This window comes from Oncorhynchus nerka, linkage group LG13 (genome assembly GCF_034236695.1).
Source record: "Oncorhynchus nerka isolate Pitt River linkage group LG13, Oner_Uvic_2.0, whole genome shotgun sequence".
In the NCBI taxonomy this organism is placed as follows: Eukaryota; Metazoa; Chordata; class Actinopteri; order Salmoniformes; family Salmonidae; genus Oncorhynchus; species Oncorhynchus nerka.
Genome location: NC_088408.1, coordinates 92,536,813 through 92,562,630, shown reverse-complemented (window position 1 = coordinate 92,562,630; position 25,818 = coordinate 92,536,813). Strand labels below are relative to the sequence as shown.

The window sequence follows — 25,818 nt, the reverse complement described above, 5'->3', positions numbered from 1 at the left end:
GATATTATTATAAACAGAGTAGTAGAAGAAGAAGAGGACATTATTATCAACAGAGTAGTAGAAGAAGAGGATATTATTATAAACAGAGTAGTAGAAGAAGAAGAGGACATTATTATAAACAGAGTAGTAGAAGAAGAGGATATTATTATAAACAGAGTAGTAGAAGAAGAAGAGGATATTATTATAAACAGAGTAGTAGAAGAAGAAGAGGATATTATTATAAAACAGAGTAGTAGAAGAAGAAGAGGATATTATTATAAACAGAGTAGTAGAAGAAGAAGAGGATATTATTATAAACAGAGTAGTAGAAGAAGAGAGGACATTGTCATAAACAGAGTAGTAGAAGAGGATATTATTATAAACAGAGTAGTAGAAGAAGATATTATTATTATTATAAACAGAGTAGTAGAAGAAGAAGAGGACATTATCATAAACAGAGTAGTAGAAGAAGAAGATATTATTATTATTATAAACAGAGTAGTAGAAGAAGATATTATTATTATAAACAGAGTAGCAGAAGAGGATATTATTATAAACAGAGTAGTAGAAGAAGAAGAGGACATTATTATAAACAGAGTAGTAGAAGAAGAAGAGGATATTATTATAAACAGAGTAGTAGAAGAAGAAGAGGATTTTATTATAAACAGAGTAGAAGAAGAAGAGGACATTATTATAAACAGAGTAGTAGAAGAAGAAGAGGATATTATTATAAACAGAGTAGTAGAAGAAGAAGAGGATATTATTATAAACAGAGTAGTAGAAGAAGAAGAGGATATTATTATAAACAGAGTAGTAGAAGAAGAAGAGGATATTATTATAAACAGAGTAGTAGAAGAAGAAGAGGATATTATTATAAACAGAGTAGTAGAAGAAGAAGAGGATATTATTATAAACAGAGTAGTAGAAGAAGAAGAGGATATTATTATAAACAGAGTAGTAGAAGAAGAGGAGGATATTATTATAAATAGAGTAGTAGAAGAAGAAGAGGACATTATTATAAACAGAGTAGTAGAAGAAGAAGAGGATATTATTATAAACAGAGTAGTAGAAGAAGAAGAGGATATTATTATAAACAGAGTAGTAGAAGAAGAAGAGGATATTATTATAAACAGAGTAGTAGAAGAAGAAGAAGAGGACATTATCATAAACAGAGTAGTAGAAGAAGAAGATATTATTATTATTATAAACAGAGTAGTAGAAGAGGATATTATTATAAACAGAGTAGTAGAAGAAGATATTATTATTATAAACAGAGTAGCAGAAGAGGATATTATTATAAACAGAGTAGTAGAAGAAGAAGAGGATATTATTATAAACAGAGTAGTAGAAGAAGAAGAGGATATTATTATAAACAGAGTAGTAGAAGAAGAAGATATTATTATTATTATAAACAGAGTAGTAGAAGAAGAAGAGGATATTATTATAAACAGAGTAGTAGAAGAAGAAGAGGACATTATTATAAACAGAGTAGTAGAAGAAGAAGAGGACATTATTATAAACAGAGTAGTAGAAGAAGAAGAGGATATTATTATAAACAGAGTAGTAGAAGAAGAAGATATTATTATTATTATTATAAACAGAGTAGCAGAAGAGGATATTATTATAAACAGAGTAGCAGAAGAAGAAGAGGATATTATTATAAACAGAGTAGAAGAAGAAGAAGAGGACATTATTATAAACAGAGTAGTAGAAGAAGAAGAGGATATTATTATAAACAGAGTAGTAGAAGAAGAAGAGGACATTATTATCAACAGAGTAGTAGAAGAAGAGGATATTATTATAAACAGAGTAGTAGAAGAAGAAGAGGACATTATTATAAACAGAGTAGTAGAAGAAGAGGATATTATTATAAACAGAGTAGTAGAAGAAGAAGAGGATATTATTATAAACAGAGTAGTAGAAGAAGAAGAGGATATTATTATAAACAGAGTAGTAGAAGAAGAAGAGGATATTATTATAAACAGAGTAGTAGAAGAAGAAGAGGATATTATTATAAACAGAGTAGTAGAAGAAGAGAGGACATTGTCATAAACAGAGTAGTAGAAGAGGATATTATTATAAACAGAGTAGTAGAAGAAGATATTATTATTATTATAAACAGAGTAGTAGAAGAAGAAGAGGACATTATCATAAACAGAGTAGTAGAAGAAGAAGATATTATTATTATTATAAACAGAGTAGTAGAAGAAGATATTATTATTATAAACAGAGTAGCAGAAGAGGATATTATTATAAACAGAGTAGTAGAAGAAGAAGAGGACATTATTATAAACAGAGTAGTAGAAGAAGAAGAGGATATTATTATAAACAGAGTAGTAGAAGAAGAAGAGGATTTTATTATAAACAGAGTAGAAGAAGAAGAAGAGGACATTATTATAAACAGAGTAGTAGAAGAAGAAGAGGATATTATTATAAACAGAGTAGTAGAAGAAGAAGAGGATATTATTATAAACAGAGTAGTAGAAGAAGAAGAGGATATTATTATAAACAGAGTAGTAGAAGAAGAAGAGGATATTATTATAAACAGAGTAGTAGAAGAAGAAGAGGATATTATTATAAACAGAGTAGTAGAAGAAGAAGAGGATATTATTATAAACAGAGTAGCAGAAGAAGAAGAGGATATTATTATAAACAGAGTAGTAGAAGAAGAAGAGGATATTATTATAAACAGAGTAGTAGAAGAAGAAGAGGATATTATTATAAACAGAGTAGTAGAAGAAGAGGATATTATTATAAACAGAGTAGTAGAAGAAGAAGAGGATTTTATTATAAACAGAGTAGTAGAAGAAGAAGAGGATATTATTATAAACAGAGTAGTAGAAGAAGAAGAGGATATTATTATAAACAGGGTAGTAGAAGAAGAAGAGGATATTATTATAAACAGAGTAGTAGAAGAAGAAGAGGATATTATTATAAACAGAGTAGTAGAAGAAGAAGAGGATATTATTATAAACAGAGTAGTAGAAGAAGAAGAGGATATTATTATAAACAGAGTAGTAGAAGAAGAAGAGGATATTATTATAAATAGAGTAGTAGAAGAAGAAGAGGACATTATTATAAACAGAGTAGTAGAAGAAGAAGAGGATATTATTATAAACAGAGTAGTAGAAGAAGAAGAGGATATTATTATAAACAGAGTAGTAGAAGAAGAAGAGGATATTATTATAAACAGAGTAGTAGAAGAAGAAGAGGACATTATCATAAACAGAGTAGTAGAAGAAGAAGATATTATTATTATTATAAACAGAGTAGTAGAAGAGGATATTATTATAAACAGAGTAGTAGAAGAAGATATTATTATTATAAACAGAGTAGCAGAAGAGGATATTATTATAAACAGAGTAGTAGAAGAAGAAGAGGATATTATTATAAACAGAGTAGTAGAAGAAGAAGAGGATATTATTATAAACAGAGTAGTAGAAGAAGAAGATATTATTATTATTATAAACAGAGTAGTAGAAGAAGAAGAGGATATTATTATAAACAGAGTAGTAGAAGAAGAAGAGGACATTATTATAAACAGAGTAGTAGAAGAAGAAGAGGACATTATTATAAACAGAGTAGTAGAAGAAGAAGAGGATATTATTATAAACAGAGTAGTAGAAGAAGAAGATATTATTATTATTATTATAAACAGAGTAGCAGAAGAGGATATTATTATAAACAGAGTAGCAGAAGAAGAAGAGGATATTATTATAAACAGAGTAGAAGAAGAAGAAGAGGACATTATTATAAACAGAGTAGTAGAAGAAGAAGAGGATATTATTATAAACAGAGTAGTAGAAGAAGAAGAGGACATTATTATAAACAGAGTAGTAGAAGAAGAGGATATTATTATAAACAGAGTAGTAGAAGAAGAAGAGGACATTATTATAAACAGAGTAGTAGAAGAAGAGGATATTATTATAAACAGAGTAGTAGAAGAAGAAGAGGATATTATTATAAACAGAGTAGTAGAAGAAGAAGAGGATATTATTATAAACAGAGTAGTAGAAGAAGAAGAGGATATTATTATAAACAGAGTAGTAGAAGAAGAAGAGGATATTATTATAAACAGAGTAGTAGAAGAAGAGAGGACATTGTCATAAACAGAGTAGTAGAAGAGGATATTATTATAAACAGAGTAGTAGAAGAAGATATTATTATTATTATAAACAGAGTAGTAGAAGAAGAAGAGGACATTATCATAAACAGAGTAGTAGAAGAAGAAGATATTATTATTATTATAAACAGAGTAGTAGAAGAAGATATTATTATTATAAACAGAGTAGCAGAAGAGGATATTATTATAAACAGAGTAGTAGAAGAAGAAGAGGACATTATTATAAACAGAGTAGTAGAAGAAGAAGAGGATATTATTATAAACAGAGTAGTAGAAGAAGAAGAGGATATTATTATAAACAGAGTAGAAGAAGAAGAAGAGGACATTATTATAAACAGAGTAGTAGAAGAAGAAGAGGATATTATTATAAACAGAGTAGTAGAAGAAGAAGAGGATATTATTATAAACAGAGTAGTAGAAGAAGAAGAGGATATTATTATAAACAGAGTAGTAGAAGAAGAAGAGGATATTATTATAAACAGAGTAGTAGAAGAAGAAGAGGATATTATTATAAACAGAGTAGTAGAAGAAGAGGATATTATTATAAACAGAGTAGAAGAAGAAGAAGAGGACATTATTATAAACAGAGTAGTAGAAGAAGAAGAGGATATTATTATAAACAGAGTAGTAGAAGAAGAAGAGGATATTATTATAAACAGAGTAGTAGAAGAAGAAGAGGATATTATTATAAACAGAGTAGTAGAAGAAGAAGAGGATATTATTATAAACAGAGTAGTAGAAGAAGAAGAGGATATTATTATAAACAGAGTAGTAGAAGAAGAAGAGGATATTATTATAAACAGAGTAGTAGAAGAAGAAGAGGATATTATTATAAACAGAGTAGTAGAAGAAGAAGATATTATTATTATTATAAACAGAGTAGTAGAAGAAGAAGAGGACATTATTATAAACAGAGTAGTAGAAGAATGTCATGCCCTGGTCTAAGTATTTTGTGTTTTTCTTCATGTATTGGGTCAGGCCAGGGTGTGGCATGGAGTTTTTGTATTGTGGTGTTTTGTCTGGGGGTTTTGGTGTGTATGTTAATGGGATTGTAGCTTAGTAGGGTGTTCTAGGAAAGTCTATGGCTGTCTGAAGTGGTTCTCAATCAGAGGCAGGTGTTTATCGTTGTCTCTGATTGGGAACCATATTTAGGCAGCCATATTCTTTGGTTGTATTGTGGGTGATTGTCCTGAGTGTCTTGATGGCCTTGTTAGAGGTTAGTAGACACATGTATAGGCTGTTTTCGGTTTTCGTTTCGTTTATTGTTTTGTAGTGTTCGTGTTTAGTCGTGTTTACGTTTGTTTAATAAATATGGATCGCAATCGACACGCTGCAGTTTGGTCCGACTCTCCTTCACCATATGAAAACCGTGACAAAGAAGAAGAGGATATTATTATAAACAGAGTAGAAGAAGAAGAAGAGGACATTATTATAAACAGAGTAGTAGAAGAAGAGGATATTATTATAAACAGAGTAGTAGAAGAAGAGGATATTATTATAAACAGAGTAGTAGAAGAAGAGGATATTATTATAAACAGAGTAGTAGAAGAAGAAGAGGATATTATTATAAACAGAGTAGTAGAAGAAGAAGAGGATATTATTATAAACAGAGTAGTAGAAGAAGAGGATATTATTATAAACAGAGTAGTAGAAGAAGAAGAGGATATTATTATAAACAGAGTAGTAGAAGAAGAAGAGGATATTATTATAAACAGAGTAGTAGAAGAAGAAGAGGATATTATTATAAACAGAGTAGTAGAAGAAGAAGAGGATATTATTATAAACAGAGTAGTAGAAGAAGAAGAAGAGGACATTATCATAAACAGAGTAGTAGAAGAAGAAGATATTATTATTATTATAAACAGAGTAGTAGAAGAGGATATTATTATAAACAGAGTAGTAGAAGAAGATATTATTATTATAAACAGAGTAGCAGAAGAGGATATTATTATAAACAGAGTAGTAGAAGAAGAAGAGGATATTATTATAAACAGAGTAGTAGAAGAAGAAGAGGATATTATTATAAACAGAGTAGTAGAAGAAGAAGATATTATTATTATTATAAACAGAGTAGTAGAAGAAGAAGAGGATATTATTATAAACAGAGTAGTAGAAGAAGAAGAGGACATTATTATAAACAGAGTAGTAGAAGAAGAAGAGGACATTATTATAAACAGAGTAGTAGAAGAAGAAGAGGATATTATTATAAACAGAGTAGTAGAAGAAGAAGATATTATTATTATTATTATAAACAGAGTAGCAGAAGAGGATATTATTATAAACAGAGTAGTAGAAGAAGAAGAGGATATTATTATAAACAGAGTAGTAGAAGAAGAAGAGGATATTATTATAAACAGAGTAGTAGAAGAAGAAGAGGATATTATTATAAACAGAGTAGAAGAAGAAGAAGAGGACATTATTATAAACAGAGTAGTAGAAGAAGAAGAGGATATTATTATAAACAGAGTAGTAGAAGAAGAAGAGGATATTATTATAAACAGAGTAGTAGAAGAAGAAGAGGATATTATTATAAACAGAGTAGTAGAAGAAGAAGAGGATATTATTATAAACAGAGTAGTAGAAGAAGAAGAGGATATTATTATAAACAGAGTAGAAGAAGAAGAAGAGGACATTATTATAAACAGAGTAGTAGAAGAAGAAGAGGATATTATTATAAACAGAGTAGTAGAAGAAGAAGAGGATATTATTATAAACAGAGTAGTAGAAGAAGAAGAGGATATTATTATAAACAGAGTAGTAGAAGAAGAAGAGGATATTATTATAAACAGAGTAGTAGAAGAAGAAGAGGATATTATTATAAACAGAGTAGTAGAAGAAGAAGAGGATATTATTATAAACAGAGTAGTAGAAGAAGAAGAGGATATTATTATAAACAGAGTAGTAGAAGAAGAAGATATTATTATTATTATAAACAGAGTAGTAGAAGAAGAAGAGGACATTATTATAAACAGAGTAGTAGAAGAATGTCATGCCCTGGTCTAAGTATTTTGTGTTTTTCTTCATGTATTGGGTCAGGCCAGGTGTGGCATGGAGTTTTTGTATTGTGGTGTGTTTTGTCTGGGGTTTTGGTGTGTATGTTAATGGGATTGTAGCTTAGTAGGGTGTTCTAGGAAAGTCTATGGCTGTCTGAAGTGGTTCTCAATCAGAGGCAGGTGTTTATCGTTGTCTCTGATTGGGAACCATATTTAGGCAGCCATATTCTTTGATTGTATTGTGGGTGATTGTCCTGAGTGTCTTGATGGCCTTGTTAGAGGTTAGTAGACACATGTATAGGCTGTTTTCGGTTTTCGTTTCGTTTATTGTTTTGTAGTGTTCGTGTTTAGTCGTGTTTACGTTTGTTTAATAAATATGGATCGCAATCGACACGCTGCAGTTTGGTCCGACTCTCCTTCACCATATGAAAACCGTGACAAAGAAGAAGAGGATATTATTATAAACAGAGTAGTAGAAGAAGAAGAGGACATTATTATAAACAGAGTAGTAGAAGAAGAGGATATTATTATAAACAGAGTAGTAGAAGAAGAGGATATTATTATAAACAGAGTAGTAGAAGAAGAAGAGGATATTATTATAAACAGAGTAGTAGAAGAAGAAGAGGATATTATTATAAACAGAGTAGTAGAAGAAGAAGAGGATATTATTATAAATAGAGTAGTAGAAGAAGAAGATGATATTATTATAAACAGAGTAGTAGAAGAAGAAGAGGATATTATTATAAACAGAGTAGTAGAAGAAGAAGAGGATATTATTATAAACAGAGTAGTAGTAGAAGAGGATATTATTATAAACAGAGTAGTAGTAGAAGAGGATATTATTATAAACAGAGTAGTAGAAGAAGAAGAGGATATTATTATAAACAGAGTAGTAGAAGAAGAAGAGGATATTATTATAAACAGAGTAGTAGAAGAAGAAGAGGATATTATTATAAACAGAGTAGTAGAAGAAGAAGAGGATATTATTATAAACAGAGTAGTAGAAGAAGAAGAGGATATTATTATAAACAGAGTAGTAGAAGAAGAAGAGGATATTATTATAAACAGAGTAGTAGAAGAAGAAGAGGATATTATTATAAACAGAGTAGTAGAAGAAGAAGAGGATATTATTATAAATAGAGTAGTAGAAGAAGAAGAGGACATTATTATAAACAGAGTAGTAGAAGAAGAAGAGGATATTATTATAAACAGAGTAGTAGAAGAAGAAGAGGATATTATTATAAACAGAGTAGTAGAAGAAGAAGAGGATATTATTATAAACAGAGTAGTAGAAGAAGAAGAAGAGGACATTATCATAAACAGAGTAGTAGAAGAAGAAGATATTATTATTATTATAAACAGAGTAGTAGAAGAGGATATTATTATAAACAGAGTAGTAGAAGAAGATATTATTATTATAAACAGAGTAGCAGAAGAGGATATTATTATAAACAGAGTAGTAGAAGAAGAAGATATATTATTATAAACAGAGTAGTAGAAGAAGAGGATATTATTATAAACAGAGTAGTAGAAGAAGAAGATATTATTATTATTATAAACAGAGTAGTAGAAGAAGAAGAGGATATTATTATAAACAGAGTAGTAGAAGAAGAAGAGGACATTATTATAAACAGAGTAGTAGAAGAAGAAGAGGACATTATTATAAACAGAGTAGTAGAAGAAGAAGAGGATATTATTATAAACAGAGTAGTAGAAGAAGAAGAGGATATTATTATAAACAGAGTAGTAGTAGAAGAAGAAGAGGATATTATTATAAACAGAGTAGTAGAAGAAGAAGAGGATATTATTATAAACAGAGTAGAAGAAGAAGAAGAGGACAGAGTAGTAGAAGAAGAAGAGGATATTATTATAAACAGAGTAGTAGAAGAAGAAGAGGATATTATTATAAACAGAGTAGTAGAAGAAGAAGAGGATATTATTATAAACAGAGTAGTAGAAGAAGAAGAGGATATTATTATAAACAGAGTAGTAGAAGAAGAAGAGGATATTATTATAAACAGAGTAGTAGAAGAAGAAGAGGATATTATTATAAACAGAGTAGTAGAAGAAGAAGAGGATATTATTATAAACAGAGTAGTAGAAGAAGAAGAGGATATTATTATAAACAGAGTAGTAGAAGAAGAAGAGGATATTATTATAAACAGAGTAGTAGAAGAAGAAGAGGATATTATTATAAACAGAGTAGTAGAAGAAGAAGAGGATATTATTATAAACAGAGTAGTAGAAGAAGAAGATATTATTATTATTATAAACAGAGTAGTAGAAGAAGAAGAGGACATTATTATAAACAGAGTAGTAGAAGAATGTCATGCCCTGGTCTAAGTATTTTGTGTTTTTCTCCATGTATTGGGTCAGGCCAGGGTGTGGCATGGAGTTTTTGTATTGTGGTGTGTTTTGTCTGGGGGTTTTGGTGTGTATGTTAATGGGATTGTAGCTTAGTAGGGTGTTCTAGGAAAGTCTATGGCTGTCTGAAGTGGTTCTCAATCAGAGGCAGGTGTTTATCGTTGTCTCTGATTGGGAACCATATTTAGGCAGCCATATTCTTTGGTTGTATTGTGGGTGATTGTCTTGATGGTCTTGTTAGAGGTTAGTAGACACATGTATAGGCTGTTTTCGGTTTTCGTTTCGTTTATTGTTTTGTAGTGTTCGTGTTTAGTCGTGTTTACGTTTGTTTAATAAATATGGATCGCAATCGACACGCTGCAGTTTGGTCCGACTCTCCTTCACCATATGAAAACCGTGACAAAGAAGAAGAGGATATTATTATAAACAGAGTAGTAGAAGAAGAAGAGGACATTATTATAAACAGAGTAGTAGAAGAAGAGGATATTATTATAAACAGAGTAGTAGAAGAAGAGGATATTATTATAAACAGAGTAGTAGAAGAAGAAGAGGATATTATTATAAACAGAGTAGTAGAAGAAGAAGAGGATATTATTATAAACAGAGTAGTAGAAGAAGAAGAGGATATTATTATAAATAGAGTAGTAGAAGAAGAAGATGATATTATTATAAACAGAGTAGTAGAAGAAGAAGAGGATATTATTATAAACAGAGTAGTAGAAGAAGAAGAGGATATTATTATAAACAGAGTAGTAGAAGAAGAAGAGGATATTATTATAAACAGAGTAGTAGAAGAAGAAGAAGAGGACATTATCATAAACAGAGTAGTAGAAGAAGAAGATATTATTATTATTATAAACAGAGTAGTAGAAGAGGATATTATTATAAACAGAGTAGTAGAAGAAGATATTATTATTATAAACAGAGTAGCAGAAGAGGATATTATTATAAACAGAGTAGTAGAAGAAGAAGAGGATATTATTATAAACAGAGTAGTAGAAGAAGAGGATATTATTATAAACAGAGTAGTAGAAGAAGAAGATATTATTATTATTATAAACAGAGTAGTAGAAGAAGAAGAGGATATTATTATAAACAGAGTAGTAGAAGAAGAAGAGGACATTATTATAAACAGAGTAGTAGAAGAAGAAGAGGACATTATTATAAACAGAGTAGTAGAAGAAGAAGAGGATATTATTATAAACAGAGTAGTAGAAGAAGAAGAGGATATTATTATAAACAGAGTAGTAGAAGAAGAAGAGGATATTATTATAAACAGAGTAGTAGAAGAAGAAGAGGATATTATTATAAACAGAGTAGAAGAAGAAGAAGAGGACATTATTATAAACAGAGTAGTAGAAGAAGAAGAGGATATTATTATAAACAGAGTAGTAGAAGAAGAAGAGGATATTATTATAAACAGAGTAGTAGAAGAAGAAGAGGATATTATTATAAACAGAGTAGTAGAAGAAGAAGAGGATATTATTATAAACAGAGTAGTAGAAGAAGAAGAGGATATTATTATAAACAGAGTAGTAGAAGAAGAAGAGGATATTATTATAAACAGAGTAGAAGAAGAAGAGGACATTATTATAAACAGAGTAGTAGAAGAAGAAGAGGATATTATTATAAACAGAGTAGTAGAAGAAGAAGAGGATATTATTATAAACAGAGTAGTAGAAGAAGAAGAGGATATTATTATAAACAGAGTAGTAGAAGAAGAAGAGGATATTATTATAAACAGAGTAGTAGAAGAAGAAGAGGATATTATTATAAACAGAGTAGTAGAAGAAGAAGAGGATATTATTATAAACAGAGTAGTAGAAGAAGAAGAGGATATTATTATAAACAGAGTAGTAGAAGAAGAAGAGGATATTATTATAAACAGAGTAGTAGAAGAAGAAGATATTATTATTATTATAAACAGAGTAGTAGAAGAAGAAGAGGACATTATTATAAACAGAGTAGTAGAAGAATGTCATGCCCTGGTCTAAGTATTTTGTGTTTTTCTCCATGTATTGGGTCAGGCCAGGGTGTGGCATGGAGTTTTTGTATTGTGGTGTGTTTTGTCTGGGGTTTTGGTGTGTATGTTAATGGGATTGTAGCTTAGTAGGGTGTTCTAGGAAAGTCTATGGCTGTCTGAAGTGGTTCTCAATCAGAGGCAGGTGTTTATCGTTGTCTCTGATTGGGAACCATATTTAGGCAGCCATATTCTTTGGTTGTATTGTGGGTGATTGTCTTGATGGTCTTGTTAGAGGTTAGTAGACACATGTATAGGCTGTTTTCGGTTTTCGTTTCGTTTATTGTTTTGTAGTGTTCGTGTTTAGTCGTGTTTACGTTTGTTTAATAAATATGGATCGCAATCGACACGCTGCAGTTTGGTCCGACTCTCCTTCACCATATGAAAACCGTGACAAAGAAGAAGAGGATATTATTATAAACAGAGTAGTAGAAGAAGAAGAGGATATTATTATAAACAGAGTAGTAGAAGAAGAAGAGGATATTATTATAAGCAGAGTAGTAGAAGAAGAAGAGGACATTATCATAAACAGAGTAGTAGAAGAAGAAGATATTATTATTATTATAAACAGAGTAGTAGAAGAGGATATTATTATAAACAGAGTAGTAGAAGAATATATTATTATTATTATAAACAGAGTAGTAGAAGAAGAAGAGGACATTATCATAAACAGAGTAGTAGAAGAAGATATTATTATTATTATAAACAGAGTAGCAGAAGAGGATATTATTATAAACAGAGTAGTAGAAGAAGAAGAGGACATTATTATAAACAGAGTAGTAGAAGAAGAAGAGGACATTATTATAAACAGAGTAGTAGAAGAAGAAGAGGACATTATCATAAACAGAGTAGTAGAAGAGGATATTATTATAAACAGAGTAGTAGAAGAAGATATTATTATTATTATAAACAGAGTAGTAGAAGAAGAAGAGGACATTATCATAAACAGAGTAGTAGAAGAAGAGGATATTATTATAAACAGAGTAGTAGTAGAAGAGGATATTATTATAAACAGAGTAATAGAAGAAGATATTATTATTATTATAAACAGAGTAGCAGAAGAGGATATTATTATAAACAGAGTAGTAGAAGAAGAAGAGGATATTATTATAAACAGAGTAGTAGAAGAAGAAGAGGATATTATTATAAGCAGAGTAGTAGAAGAAGAAGAGGACATTATCATAAACAGAGTAGTAGAAGAAGAAGATATTATTATTATTATAAACAGAGTAGTAGAAGAGGATATTATTATAAACAGAGTAGTAGAAGAATATATTATTATTATTATAAACAGAGTAGTAGAAGAAGAAGAGGACATTATCATAAACAGAGTAGTAGAAGAAGATATTATTATTATTATAAACAGAGTAGCAGAAGAGGATATTATTATAAACAGAGTAGTAGAAGAAGAAGAGGACATTATTATAAACAGAGTAGTAGAAGAAGAAGAGGACATTATTATAAACAGAGTAGTAGAAGAAGAAGAGGACATTATCATAAACAGAGTAGTAGAAGAGGATATTATTATAAACAGAGTAGTAGAAGAAGATATTATTATTATTATAAACAGAGTAGTAGAAGAAGAAGAGGACATTATCATAAACAGAGTAGTAGAAGAAGAAGAGGATATTATTATAAACAGAGTAGTAGAAGAAGAAGAGGACATTATCATAAACAGAGTAGTAGAAGAGGATATTATTATAAACAGAGTAGTAGAAGAAGATATTATTATTATAAACAGAGTAGCAGAAGAGGATATTATTATAAACAGAGTAGTAGAAGAAGAAGAGGACATTATTATAAACAGAGTAGTAGAAGAAGAGGATATTATTATAAACAGAGTAGTAGAAGAAGAAGAGGATATTATTATAAACAGAGTAGTAGAAGAAGAAGATATTATTATTATTATAAACAGAGTAGCAGAAGAGGATATTATTATAAACAGAGTAGTAGAAGAAGAAGAGGACATTATTATAAACAGAGTAGTAGAAGAAGAAGAGGACATTATTATAAACAGAGTAGTAGAAGAAGAAGAGGACATTATCATAAACAGAGTAGTAGAAGAGGATATTATTATAAACAGAGTAGTAGAAGAAGATATTATTATTATTATAAACAGAGTAGTAGAAGAAGAAGAGGACATTATCATAAACAGAGTAGTAGAAGAGGATATTATTATAAACAGAGTAGTAGAAGAAGATATTGTTATTATAAACAGAGTAGCAGAAGAGGATATTATTATAAACAGAGTAGTAGAAGAAGAAGAGGACATTATTATAAACAGAGTAGTAGAAGAAGAAGAGGATATTATTATAAACAGAGTAGTAGAAGAAGAAGAGGATATTATTATAAACAGAGTAGTAGAAGAAGAAGAGGATATTATTATAAACAGAGTAGCAGAAGAAGAAGAGGATATTATTATAAACAGAGTAGCAGAAGAGGATATTATTATAAACAGAGTAGTAGAAGAAGAAGAGGACATTATCATAAACAGAGTAGTAGAAGAAGAAGAGGACATTTTTATAAACAGAGTAGCAGAAGAAGAGGATATTATTATAAACAGAGTAGTAGAAGAAGAAGATATTATTATTATTATTATAAACAGAGTAGCAGAAGAAGAAGAGGATATTATTATAAACAGAGTAGTAGAAGAAGAAGAGGATATTATTATATCAGAGTAGTAGAAGAAGAAGAGGATATTATTATAAACAGAGTAGCAGAAGAAGAAGAGGATATTATTATAAACAGAGTAGCAGAAGAAGAAGAGGATATTATTATAAACAGAGTAGTAGAAGAAGAAGAGGATATTATTATAAACAGAGTAGTAGAAGAAGAAGAGGACATTATTATAAACAGAGTAGTAGTAGAAGAAGAGGATATTATTATAAACAGAGTAGAAGAAGAAGAGGATATTATTATAAACAGAGTAGTAGAAGAAGAAGAGGATATTATTATAAACAGAGTAGTAGAAGAAGAAGAGGATATTATTATAAACAGAGTAGAAGAAGAAGATATTATTATTATTATAAACAGAGTAGAAGAAGAAGAAGAGGACATTATCATAAACAGACTAGTAGAAGAAGAAGATATTATTATTATTATAAACAGAGTAGTAGAAGAAGAAGAGGATATTATTATAAACAGAGTAGTAGAAGAAGAAGAGGATATTATTATAAACAGAGTAGTAGAAGAAGAAGAGGATATTATTATAAACAGAGTAGTAGAAGAAGAAAAGGATATTATTATAAACAGAGTAGTAGTAGAAGAAGAGGATATTATTATAAACAGAGTAGTAGAAGAAGAAGATATTATTATTATTATAAACAGAGTAGTAGAAGAAGAAGAGGATATTATTATAAACAGAGTAGTAGAAGAAGAAGAGGACATTATTATAAACAGACTAGTAGAAGAAGAAGAGGATATTATTATAAACAGAGTAGTAGAAGAAGAAGAGGACATTATCATAAACAGAGTAGTAGAAGAAGATATTATTATTATTATAAACAGAGTAGCAGAAGAGGATATTATTATAAATAGAGTAGTAGAAGAAGAAGAGGACATTATTATAAACAGAGTAGTAGAAGAAGAAGAGGACATTATTATAAACAGAGTAGTAGAAGAAGAAGAGGACATTATCATAAACAGAGTAGTAGAAGAGGATATTATTATAAACAGAGTAGTAGAAGAAGATATTATTATTATTATAAACAGAGTAGTAGAAGAAGAAGAGGACATTATCATAAACAGAGTAGTAGAAGAAGAGGATATTATTATAAACAGAGTAGTAGTAGAAGAGGATATTATTATAAACAGAGTAATAGAAGAAGATATTATTATTATTATAAACAGAGTAGCAGAAGAGGATATTATTATAAACAGAGTAGTAGAAGAAGAAGAGGATATTATTATAAACAGAGTAGTAGAAGAAGAAGAGGATATTATTATAAGCAGAGTAGTAGAAGAAGAAGAGGACATTATCATAAACAGAGTAGTAGAAGAAGAAGATATTATTATTATTATAAACAGAGTAGTAGAAGAGGATATTATTATAAACAGAGTAGTAGAAGAATATATTATTATTATTATAAACAGAGTAGTAGAAGAAGAAGAGGACATTATCATAAACAGAGTAGTAGAAGAAGATATTATTATTATTATAAACAGAGTAGCAGAAGAGGATATTATTATAAACAGAGTAGTAGAAGAAGAAGAGGACATTATTATAAACAGAGTAGTAGAAGAAGAAGAGGACATTATTATAAACAGAGTAGTAGAAGAAGAAGAGGACATTATCATAAACAGAGTAGTAGAAGAGGATATTATTATAAACAGAGTAGTAGAAGAAGATATTATTATTATTATAAACAGAGTAGTAGAAGAAGAAGAGGACATTATCATAAACAGAGTAGTAGAAGAAGAAGAGGATATTATTATAAACAGAGTAGTAGAAGAAGAAGAGGACATTATCATAAACAGAGTAGTAGAAGAGGATATTATTATAAACAGAGTAGTAGAAGAAGATATTATTATTATAAACAGAGTAGCAGAAGAGGATATTATTATAAACAGAGTAGTAGAAGAAGAAGAGGACATTATTATAAACAGAGTAGTAGAAGAAGAGGATATTATTATAAACAGAGTAGTAGAAGAAGAAGAGGATATTATTATAAACAGAGTAGTAGAAGAAGAAGATATTATTATTATTATAAACAGAGTAGCAGAAGAGGATATTATTATAAACAGAGTAGTAGAAGAAGAAGAGGACATAATTATAAACAGAGTAGTAGAAGAAGAAGAGGACATTATTATAAACAGAGTAGTAGAAGAAGAAGAGGACATTATCATAAACAGAGTAGTAGAAGAGGATATTATTATAAACAGAGTAGTAGAAGAAGATATTATTATTATTATAAACAGAGTAGTAGAAGAAGAAGAGGACATTATCATAAACAGAGTAGTAGAAGAAGAAGAGGATATTATTATAAACAGAGTAGTAGAAGAAGAAGAGGACATTATCATAAACAGAGTAGTAGAAGAGGATATTATTATAAACAGAGTAGTAGAAGAAGATATTGTTATTATAAACAGAGTAGCAGAAGAGGATATTATTATAAACAGAGTAGTAGAAGAAGAAGAGGACATTATTATAAACAGAGTAGTAGAAGAAGAAGAGGATATTATTATAAACAGAGTAGTAGAAGAAGAAGAGGATATTATTATAAACAGAGTAGTAGAAGAAGAAGAGGATATTATTATAAACAGAGTAGCAGAAGAAGAAGAGGATATTATTATAAACAGAGTAGCAGAAGAGGATATTATTATAAACAGAGTAGTAGAAGAAGAAGAGGACATTATCATAAACAGAGTAGTAGAAGAAGAAGAGGACATTTTTATAAACAGAGTAGCAGAAGAAGAGGATATTATTATAAACAGAGTAGTAGAAGAAGAAGATATTATTATTATTATTATAAACAGAGTAGCAGAAGAAGAAGAGGATATTATTATAAACAGAGTAGTAGAAGAAGAAGAGGATATTATTATAAACAGAGTAGTAGAAGAAGAAGAGGATATTATTATAAACAGAGTAGCAGAAGAAGAAGAGGATATTATTATAAACAGAGTAGCAGAAGAAGAAGAGGATATTATTATAAACAGAGTAGTAGAAGAAGAAGAGGATATTATTATAAACAGAGTAGTAGAAGAAGAAGAGGACATTATTATAAACAGAGTAGTAGTAGAAGAAGAGGATATTATTATAAACAGAGTAGAAGAAGAAGAGGATATTATTATAAACAGAGTAGTAGAAGAAGAAGAGGATATTATTATAAACAGAGTAGTAGAAGAAGAAGAGGATATTATTATAAACAGAGTAGAAGAAGAAGATATTATTATTATTATAAACAGAGTAGAAGAAGAAGAGGACATTATCATAAACAGACTAGTAGAAGAAGAAGATATTATTATTATTATAAACAGAGTAGTAGAAGAAGAAGAGGATATTATTATAAACAGAGTAGTAGAAGAAGAAGAGGATATTATTATAAACAGAGTAGTAGAAGAAGAAGAGGATATTATTATAAACAGAGTAGTAGAAGAAGAAAAGGATATTATTATAAACAGAGTAGTAGTAGAAGAAGAGGATATTATTATAAACAGAGTAGTAGAAGAAGAAGATATTATTATTATTATAAACAGAGTAGTAGAAGAAGAAGAGGATATTATTATAAACAGAGTAGTAGAAGAAGAAGAGGACATTATTATAAACAGACTAGTAGAAGAAGAAGAGGATATTATTATAAACAGAGTAGTAGAAGAAGAAGAGGATATTATTATAAACAGAGTAGTAGAAGAAGAAGAGGATATTATTATAAACAGAGTAGTAGAAGAAGAAGAGGACATTATTATAAACAGAGTAGTAGAAAGATATATTATTATTATTGTTATGAACAGAGTGGCAGAAGTGTATGTGAAGTGTGAAAGTGTGTCTGTGTGTGAGTGGCATCAATATGCATGTGTGTGTTTTGTGTGTATGAGCGCATGTAGTGTGCGTGTATGTATGTGTTGGAGTGTTGGAGTGTGCATAGAGCCAGTGCAAAGGAGTCAGTGCAAAACAACTAAGATAAATAAATAAATAATAAAAGGTGGTAAATTGTGCTGATACGCAGAGTAGACAACCTGCTACACTTGTGAGAAACAAGTTTCGGTTTAGTTTTGCTTTATGTGAGCAATGATCATGTGTGTGGTTTCTCTGTCCTGATAATGTGGAGGGAGCCGCCTGAGCACAGCCAACCTGCTGAGTTGATACAATGTTGCACTTCACTAGCGATAGCTCAAGTCAAGACAGATAGAACGGGAGGCAGATAGGCAGAGTAGAGAGATGAACCTGTATTTCCATCGGGATATTTTCTACTGTTTTTGTTTGTTGGTTTTAGGCCTATATATTTTACTTAGCTGACTCTAATACTATTGCATTGGCCTATAGCTATCTGTCAGTTCCATTCTCAAATGTTTTTAGCCGCACAATGGATCACGGTGTATCAATGTGTCCAGGTGTCAAAGGGTGTTGTTCTTGCATTATTTGAATTTTAACTTTTAGATTTGTATAATTTTTTAATTACAAAACTAAAACGTTATTCAAATTAAACTGTTCCATAAAAATGCGCATGTATAAATTGTCATAACTGGCAAACAGTTTGGTAGGATAAATTGTAAACTTCCCCAAACTATAAACTCAGGAGCTGTCTATGGTCTTCATTATAAAGCCTGTTAACAATGGGTCCACCTATATAAAGATTACTGGGAGTTTATATATAGAGTGTGTGACTTTCTTTTTATAGGTAACATGATGTACAAAAAAGTTAAGATCAGCTCAAAATATTACACAAAATAGAACTGGTCAGGAGCCTGTAAAACTGACAGCATTCCCTCCCATCTCTAACTTTCCCAGTCTATCGCTCCCCTCTCCATCTCTCCCCTCTCTGGAGATAGAGAGTGGAGGGAGAGAGGGGGAAATAGAGAGTGGAGAGAGAGAGGGAGAAATATAGAGTGGAGAGATAGAGAGGGAAATAGAGAGTGGAGAGATAGAGAGGGGGAAATAGAGAGTGGAGAGGGAGAGAGGGGGAAATAGAGAGTGGAGAGGGAGAGAGGGGGAAATAGAGAGTGGAGAGGGAGAGAGGGGGAAATAGAGAGTGGAGAGGGAGAGAGGGGGAAATAGAGAGTGGAGAGAGAGAGAGAGGGGGAAATAGAGAGTGGAGAAATATAGAGAGGGGGAAATATAGAGTGGAGAGATAGAGAGGGGGAAATATAGAGTGGAGAGATAGAGAGGGAAATAGAGAGTGGAGAGATATAGAGAGGGGGAAATAGAGAGTGGAGAGATAGAGAGGGGGAAATAGAGAGTGGAGAGGGAGAGAGGGGGAAATAGAGAGTGGAGAGGGAGAGAGGGGGAAATAGAGAGTGGAGAGAGAGAGGGGGAAATAGAGAGTGGAGAGAGAGAGGGGGAAATAGAGAGTGGAGAGATAGAGAGTGGGAAATAGAGAGTGGAGAGATAGAGAGGGGGAAATAGAGAGTGGAGAGAGAGAGAGGGGGAAATAGAGAGTGGAGAGAGAGAGGGGGAAATAGAGAGTGGAGAGAGAGAGGGGAAATAGAGAGTGGAGAGAGAGAGGGGGAAATAGAGAGTGGAGAGAGAGAGGGGGAAATAGAGAGTGGAGAGAGAGAGGGGGAAATAGAGAGTGGAGAGATAGAGAGGGGGAAATAGAGAGTGGAGAGATAGAGAGGGGGAGAGAGATAGGGAGGTATATAGAGGGGGCTATAGATAAGGGGGTATAGAGAGGGGGCTAGAGATAGGGAGGTATAGAGAGGGGGCTAGAGATAGGGAGGTATAGAGAGGGGGCTAGAGATAGGGAGGTATAGAGAGGGGGCTAGAGATAGGGAGGTATAGAGAGGGGGCTAGAGATAGGGAGGTATAGAGAGGGGGCTAGAGATAGGGAGGTATAGAGAGGGGGCTAGAGATAGGGAGGTATAGAGAGGGGGCTAGAGATAGGGAGGTATAGAGAGGGGGCTAGAGATAGGGAGGTATAGAGAGGGGGCTAGAGAGCGGGGAGATAGAGAGGGGAGAGATATAAAGCAGAGAGATGTAGAGCAGAGAGAGAGAGGGGAGAGATATAAAGCAGAGAGATGTAGAGCAGAGAGAGAGGGCAGAGATATAGAGGGTGTTGTGATTAACTAACAGAGTGTTACTACCCTGGAGTTGTGATTAACTAACAGAGTGTTTACTACCCTGGAGTTGTGATTAACTAACAGAGTGTTTATAACAGAGTGTTTACTACCCTGGAGTTGTGATTAACTAACAGAGTGTTTACTACCCTGGAGTTGTGATTAACTAACAGAGTGTTTACTACCCTGGAGTTGTGATTAACTAACAGAGTGTTACTACCCTGGAGTTGTGATTAACTAACAGAGTGTTTACTACCCTGGAGTTGTGATTAACTAACAGAGTGTTACTACCCTGGAGTTGTGATTAACTAACATAGTGTTTACTACCCTGGAGTTGTGATTAACTAACAGAGTGTTTACTACCCTGGAGTTGTGATTAACTAACAGAGTGTTTATAACAGAGTGTTACTACCCTGGAGTTGTGATTAACTAACAGAGTGTTTACTACCCTGGAGTTGTGATTAACTAACAGAGTGTTTATAACAGAGTGTTTACTACCCTGGAGTTGTGATTAACTAACAGAGTGTTACTACCCTGGAGTTGTGATTAACTAACAGAGTGTTTACTACCCTGGAGTTGTGATTAACTAACAGAGTGTTACTACCTTGGAGTTGTGATTAACTAACATAGTGTTTACTACCCTGGAGTTGTGATTAACTAACAGAGTGTTTACTACCCTGGAGTTGTGAATAACTAACAGAGTGTTTACGACCCTGGAGTTGTGATTAACTAACAGAGTGTTTACTACATGCCACAACACATTTTGCGCGTCCATGACTACCTGTTTATCCACATACCACAACTCTTCCACTAACTGTTGCCAAACAGACCATATCAGTAACCTCTCTCTCTCGCACGCACGCACGCACACACACACACACACACACACACACACACACACACACACACACACACACACACACACACACACACACACACACACACACACACACACACACACACACACACACACACACACACACAGTATGACTCTCAGAACAAACCGACATTCACAGACCACTTCCTCTGAGAGGAAGAGTTAAAAAAGCGATAGAGAGAGAAAGTGAGACCGAAAGAGTGGGTGAGAGATTCAGTGTATGAATAAGAGATATACTGTAGGGAGAGAGAGAGTGAGGTCTTACCTGAGTCACTGCGACTCCGGTCTGGTGTTCCTCTTGTCTCTTCCTCTTTCTGTGGCTTCCTCTGTCTTTCTACTCTTTTTCTCTCCACTCCTCTGTGTCTGGTCTGGTCTCTTCTCTCCAGTCCTCTGTGTCTGGTCTCTTCTCTCCAGTCCTCTGTGTCTGGTCTCTTCTCTCCAGTTCTCTGTGTCTGGTCTGTTCTCTTCTCTCCAGTCCTCTGTGTCTGGTCTCTTCTCTCCAGTCCTCTGTGTCTGGTCTGTTCTCTTCTCTCCAGTCCTCTGTGTCTGGTCTCTTCTCTCCAGTCGTCTGTGTCTGGTCTCTCCAGTCCTATGTGTCTGTTCTCTTCTCTCCAGTCCTCTGTGTCTGGTCTGGTCTCTCCACTCCTCTGTGTCTGGTCTCTTCTCTCCAGTCCTCTGTGTCTGGTCTCTTCTCTCCAGTCCTCTGTGTCTGGTCTCTTCTCTCTAGTCCTCTGTGTTTGGTCTGGTCTCTTCTCTCCAGTCCTCTGTGTCTGGTCTGGTCTCTTCTCTCCAGTCCTCTGTGGCTGGTCCCTTCTCTCCAGTCCTCTGTGTCTGGTCTCTTCTTAAAGCCTCTGATAAAATCCAAGTGGTAGATGTCTCTGTTATTTGTGAGCTGCTTGTCCCGCTATGCTAAGGAGTGGTGTCTGTGGGTGTGTGTGTATGTGTGTGTGTCACGTGCGTCTCTGGTTCTGTGTCAAAAAGAGAGAATGAGTGAGAGTGTATGTGACTTTGCTTTGCGGTTGACCGAGTGAGAGAGAGAGCAAACACATAAACCCCTTGGGAAATTCCTAGTCCTGCCTCCTCCTCCCCTCCTCTTCCACCCGGCCCCTCCTCCTCTCGCTCCATCAACCCCTCTCTCCCTTTCTTCTCTCTGATTTATAAAAAATAACATTCTAACACCTTGAAGGAACATAGAACATAACGTTCTAACACCTTGAAGGAACATAGATCATAACTTTCTAACATCTTGAAGGAACATAGATCATAATGTTCTAACACCTTGAAGGAACATAGAACATAACGTTCTAACACCTTGAAGGAACATAGAACATAACGTTCTAACACCTTGAAGGAACATAGAACATAACATTCTCACACGTTGAAGGAACATAGAACATAACGTTCTAACACCTTGAAGGAACATAGAACATAACGTTCTAACACCTTGAAGGAACATAGAACATAACGTTCTAACACCTTGAAGGAACATAGAACATAATGTTCTCACACGTTGAAGGAACATAGAACATAACGTTCTAACACCTTGAAGGAACATAGAACATAACATTCTAACACCTTGAAGGAACATAGAACATAACGTTCTAACACCTTGAAGGAACATAGAACATAACATTCTAACAGCTTGAAGGAACATAGAACATAACGTTCTAACACCTTGAAGGAACATAGAACATAACGTTCTAACACCTTGAAGGAACATAGAACATAACGTTCTAACACCTTGAAGGAACATAGAACATAACGTTCTCACACGTTGAAGGAACATAGAACATAACGTTCTAACACCTTGAAGGAACATAGAACATAACGTTCTAACACCTTGAAGGAACATAGAACATAACGTTCTAACACCTTGAAGGAACATAGAACATAACGTTCTAACATCTTGAAGGAACATAGAACATAACACCCCCCCCCCACTCCCCTACAATGAGGCGGTATAAATCAAGGAAAAACAACCCAAATATATTGTTTCTATTTCCCATTTCCCTCTCATACCTACCCAGTCATCACCAGGGCTTGAGATGTCCTTTGTGAAGACATCTAGAAGCATCTTACCGTAAGGTATGCGTTGGAAAATGAGGACGTGTCTTTAAAAAAAAAGGTTCTGAAGGTTTTTCTTTCCTTAATAAATAAAGTTTAAACCTTTGGGCGACGCAAGTACATCTTAGCCCTTTGTGTATTTTCCTTGATTTGTGTAAGGAATGTATTATCAGTAGTAATTATTGTAAGGATTGTAGTGTAAGGAATGTATTATCAGTAGTAATTATTGTAAGGATTGTAGTGTAAGGAATGTATTATCAGTAGTAATTATTGTAGAATAGATGAACGCAGAAAAAGCACAGAGTCCACCTCACATTACAATGAGACATCACCAATGTACTTTTTGAAATGCTCAAGTTTATACAGACAACTGAGGGTACAAAACATTAGGAACATCTTCTCTTTCCATAGACTGAGCAGGTGAATCCAGGTGAAAGCTGATCCCTTATTGATGTCACCAGTGTAGATGAAGGGGAGGAGACAGGTTGAAGAAGAATGTTAAAGCTGTGAGACAATTGAGACATGTATTGTGTATGTGTGCCATTCATAGTGTGAATGGGCCAGACAAAAGATTTAACATGGTCCAGCATTCCTGTGGAACGCTTTCAACACCTCGTAGAGTCCATGTCCTGACGAATTGAGGCTGTTCTGAGGGCAAAAGGGGGTTGCAAGTCAATAGTAGGAAGGTGCTCCTAATGTTTTGTACACTCAGTGGACTCTATTAGAACTTGTCGTCAGGAATGCGTCTAGAATAGAACTATAAGGTGAATCAAAATCTGGTTGGTTGGCGGTTGGTACCTGGGACACGAACAGTACATATAAACTGTATGTGTTCAGCGTAAGTCTGATTTGGATTAAATCATTTTCTTAAAATAGCCTTATTACTATAATTTCATATGATCAAATATATTATATGTAAAAGTACAAGCATGGATGAAACAAGCTATTTAATACAACAAAGCTCTTCAAGAGACCAATCTAACCATGAAACCTTGAGAAAAGACCTTGTATTGGAAGGGTCTCGTCAGAGCTTTTAGTGTTCAGTTCACAGTGTTCAGCTTTATTCCCATAATCTACTCTAGATCCAGATACTGTACATACCACATATAATACACACCCCATTTAGTAAATAGTCCCAATACTGAATCTGAAATGACTGGAGACAGAGGAGTGGAGGATATGAGGGAAGTGGGATATGGAAAATATAGACCCCCTGCTATTCAAACATATCCAGAAATAATCCCCCTTCCCCACCTCCCCCAACCCCGATACCCACTTTATTCGCTGCATATGCCCTTTTCAACAGTTATATTAGTCTCCATCTCTATGTTTGTGCTCTGTGCTCGCTCTCTCTCCCTCTCTCTGTGGGGGGTAGGTAGATAGATTTTCTGCCCCCCTGTCGAGGTTCTCTGTGGGGGGTGCACTTCACCGAGCAATCCTGCTCCCCTCCTAAACCCCTGGGACCCTCATCCCCCTTTCCACTTCTTCCTCTCGTCCCTCGTTCAGCTCATCCTCCCTCCCTCTGATCCCCCTCTGTCCCCCCCTCCCCTCGCTTCCTCCCTCGTTAGTTTATCATCTTATTCCCCTCTGTTCATGTCCTTGTGATGCTCCAGCTAACTACAGCTCTGATCCCAGCTTCCAACTAATCCAACGAAGGTCCCCAACTTTCTCTTCCTCTTTGTCTGCTTCTCAGACTGTGTCTGGGTCTTGGTTTAAGTCTGAAGTCTATCTATCGCTTTCCTTCCTCCCCCATCTCTCCCTCTCTCTCCATCTCCGTCTCCTTCCAGGCGCTTCTTAGCTTATCTCTCTCCTCTCTACCAGCCGCCCTCCCTCCCTCCTCTTCCTCCTACTCCTCCTCCTCCTTTTTCTTCGTTATAAAAACACTTTTTCAAGCGTGAGACTCTTTATTTTTGTCTTTCAAGGCAAGAGCGTCTCATCTGAATGAGATTTGGCGCACGGCAGTCGGGCCGATGAGAAACCCAGAGGGTGGCCCGCTTAAGGGGGCGGCGGGCGCCGTCTCAAAATAAATAAACATGGGTAATTTACTCGAGACCTGTGCTCGCTCCAAGCTTTTCTTTCCAAGGCAGTCCTCTCGTCTAAAGCACACAGAACAGAGCAGAGCAGAACAGAAGATAAAGACAATGAAATGATGTGAGATCTTCAAATAGACTCATTATATGGCTGTCAGATAAGTGTTTTCTCTGTCTTCTTTCTTTGTGTTTCTCTGTGAGCCTCCTTGCTGCTTTCTTCTCCAAGACTAAATTATCTACATTACACATTAGTTGACGCGGCCGTGGGTATATAAGGGAATTGGTTTCTGTGAAGGCGGTGAGGGGAGACTATTGTTGGTCCATGCCATTCTTTTGCTATTACCTAAGTGCAGGGCCAAAGCTAGATGTACAGTATGGTTATTGGGCTTTATCAGTATGAATGGTTTAATGACCTGTGTTTCACCTTAACTGTCTCATGGAATAACACCGGACTTCCATACTACAAAATACATCAACGTGAATTGATAGTTTAAATAATACATAGGCTCCCTCTCTCACACATTAATTTACGAACCCAGCATCCCAGACTAGTTCGTAGTGTGAACGGTAGGTCAACTGTGAACATCAGGAATTAATCACGCAAGACAGGAAGCAAGCCCCCGGTATACACTCCTCACTCAACAACAAAGCCCTGC

At 33.5% G+C, this 25,818-nt stretch overlaps 1 protein-coding gene across 1 annotated transcript in view; it reads right to left on the bottom strand.

Annotated features, from left to right (window-relative positions):
• hs3st1l2 (heparan sulfate (glucosamine) 3-O-sulfotransferase 1-like 2) overlaps positions 1-22,081 on the bottom strand; it is a 63,432-nt gene extending 41,351 nt beyond the window's left edge. The window contains exon 1 of the mRNA XM_065026843.1: positions 21,334-22,081. The gene's annotated coding sequence lies outside the window, so the exon portion shown is untranslated. The remainder of the gene's footprint in view (positions 1-21,333) is intronic.
• Positions 22,082-25,818: the final 3,737 nt, after the last annotated feature.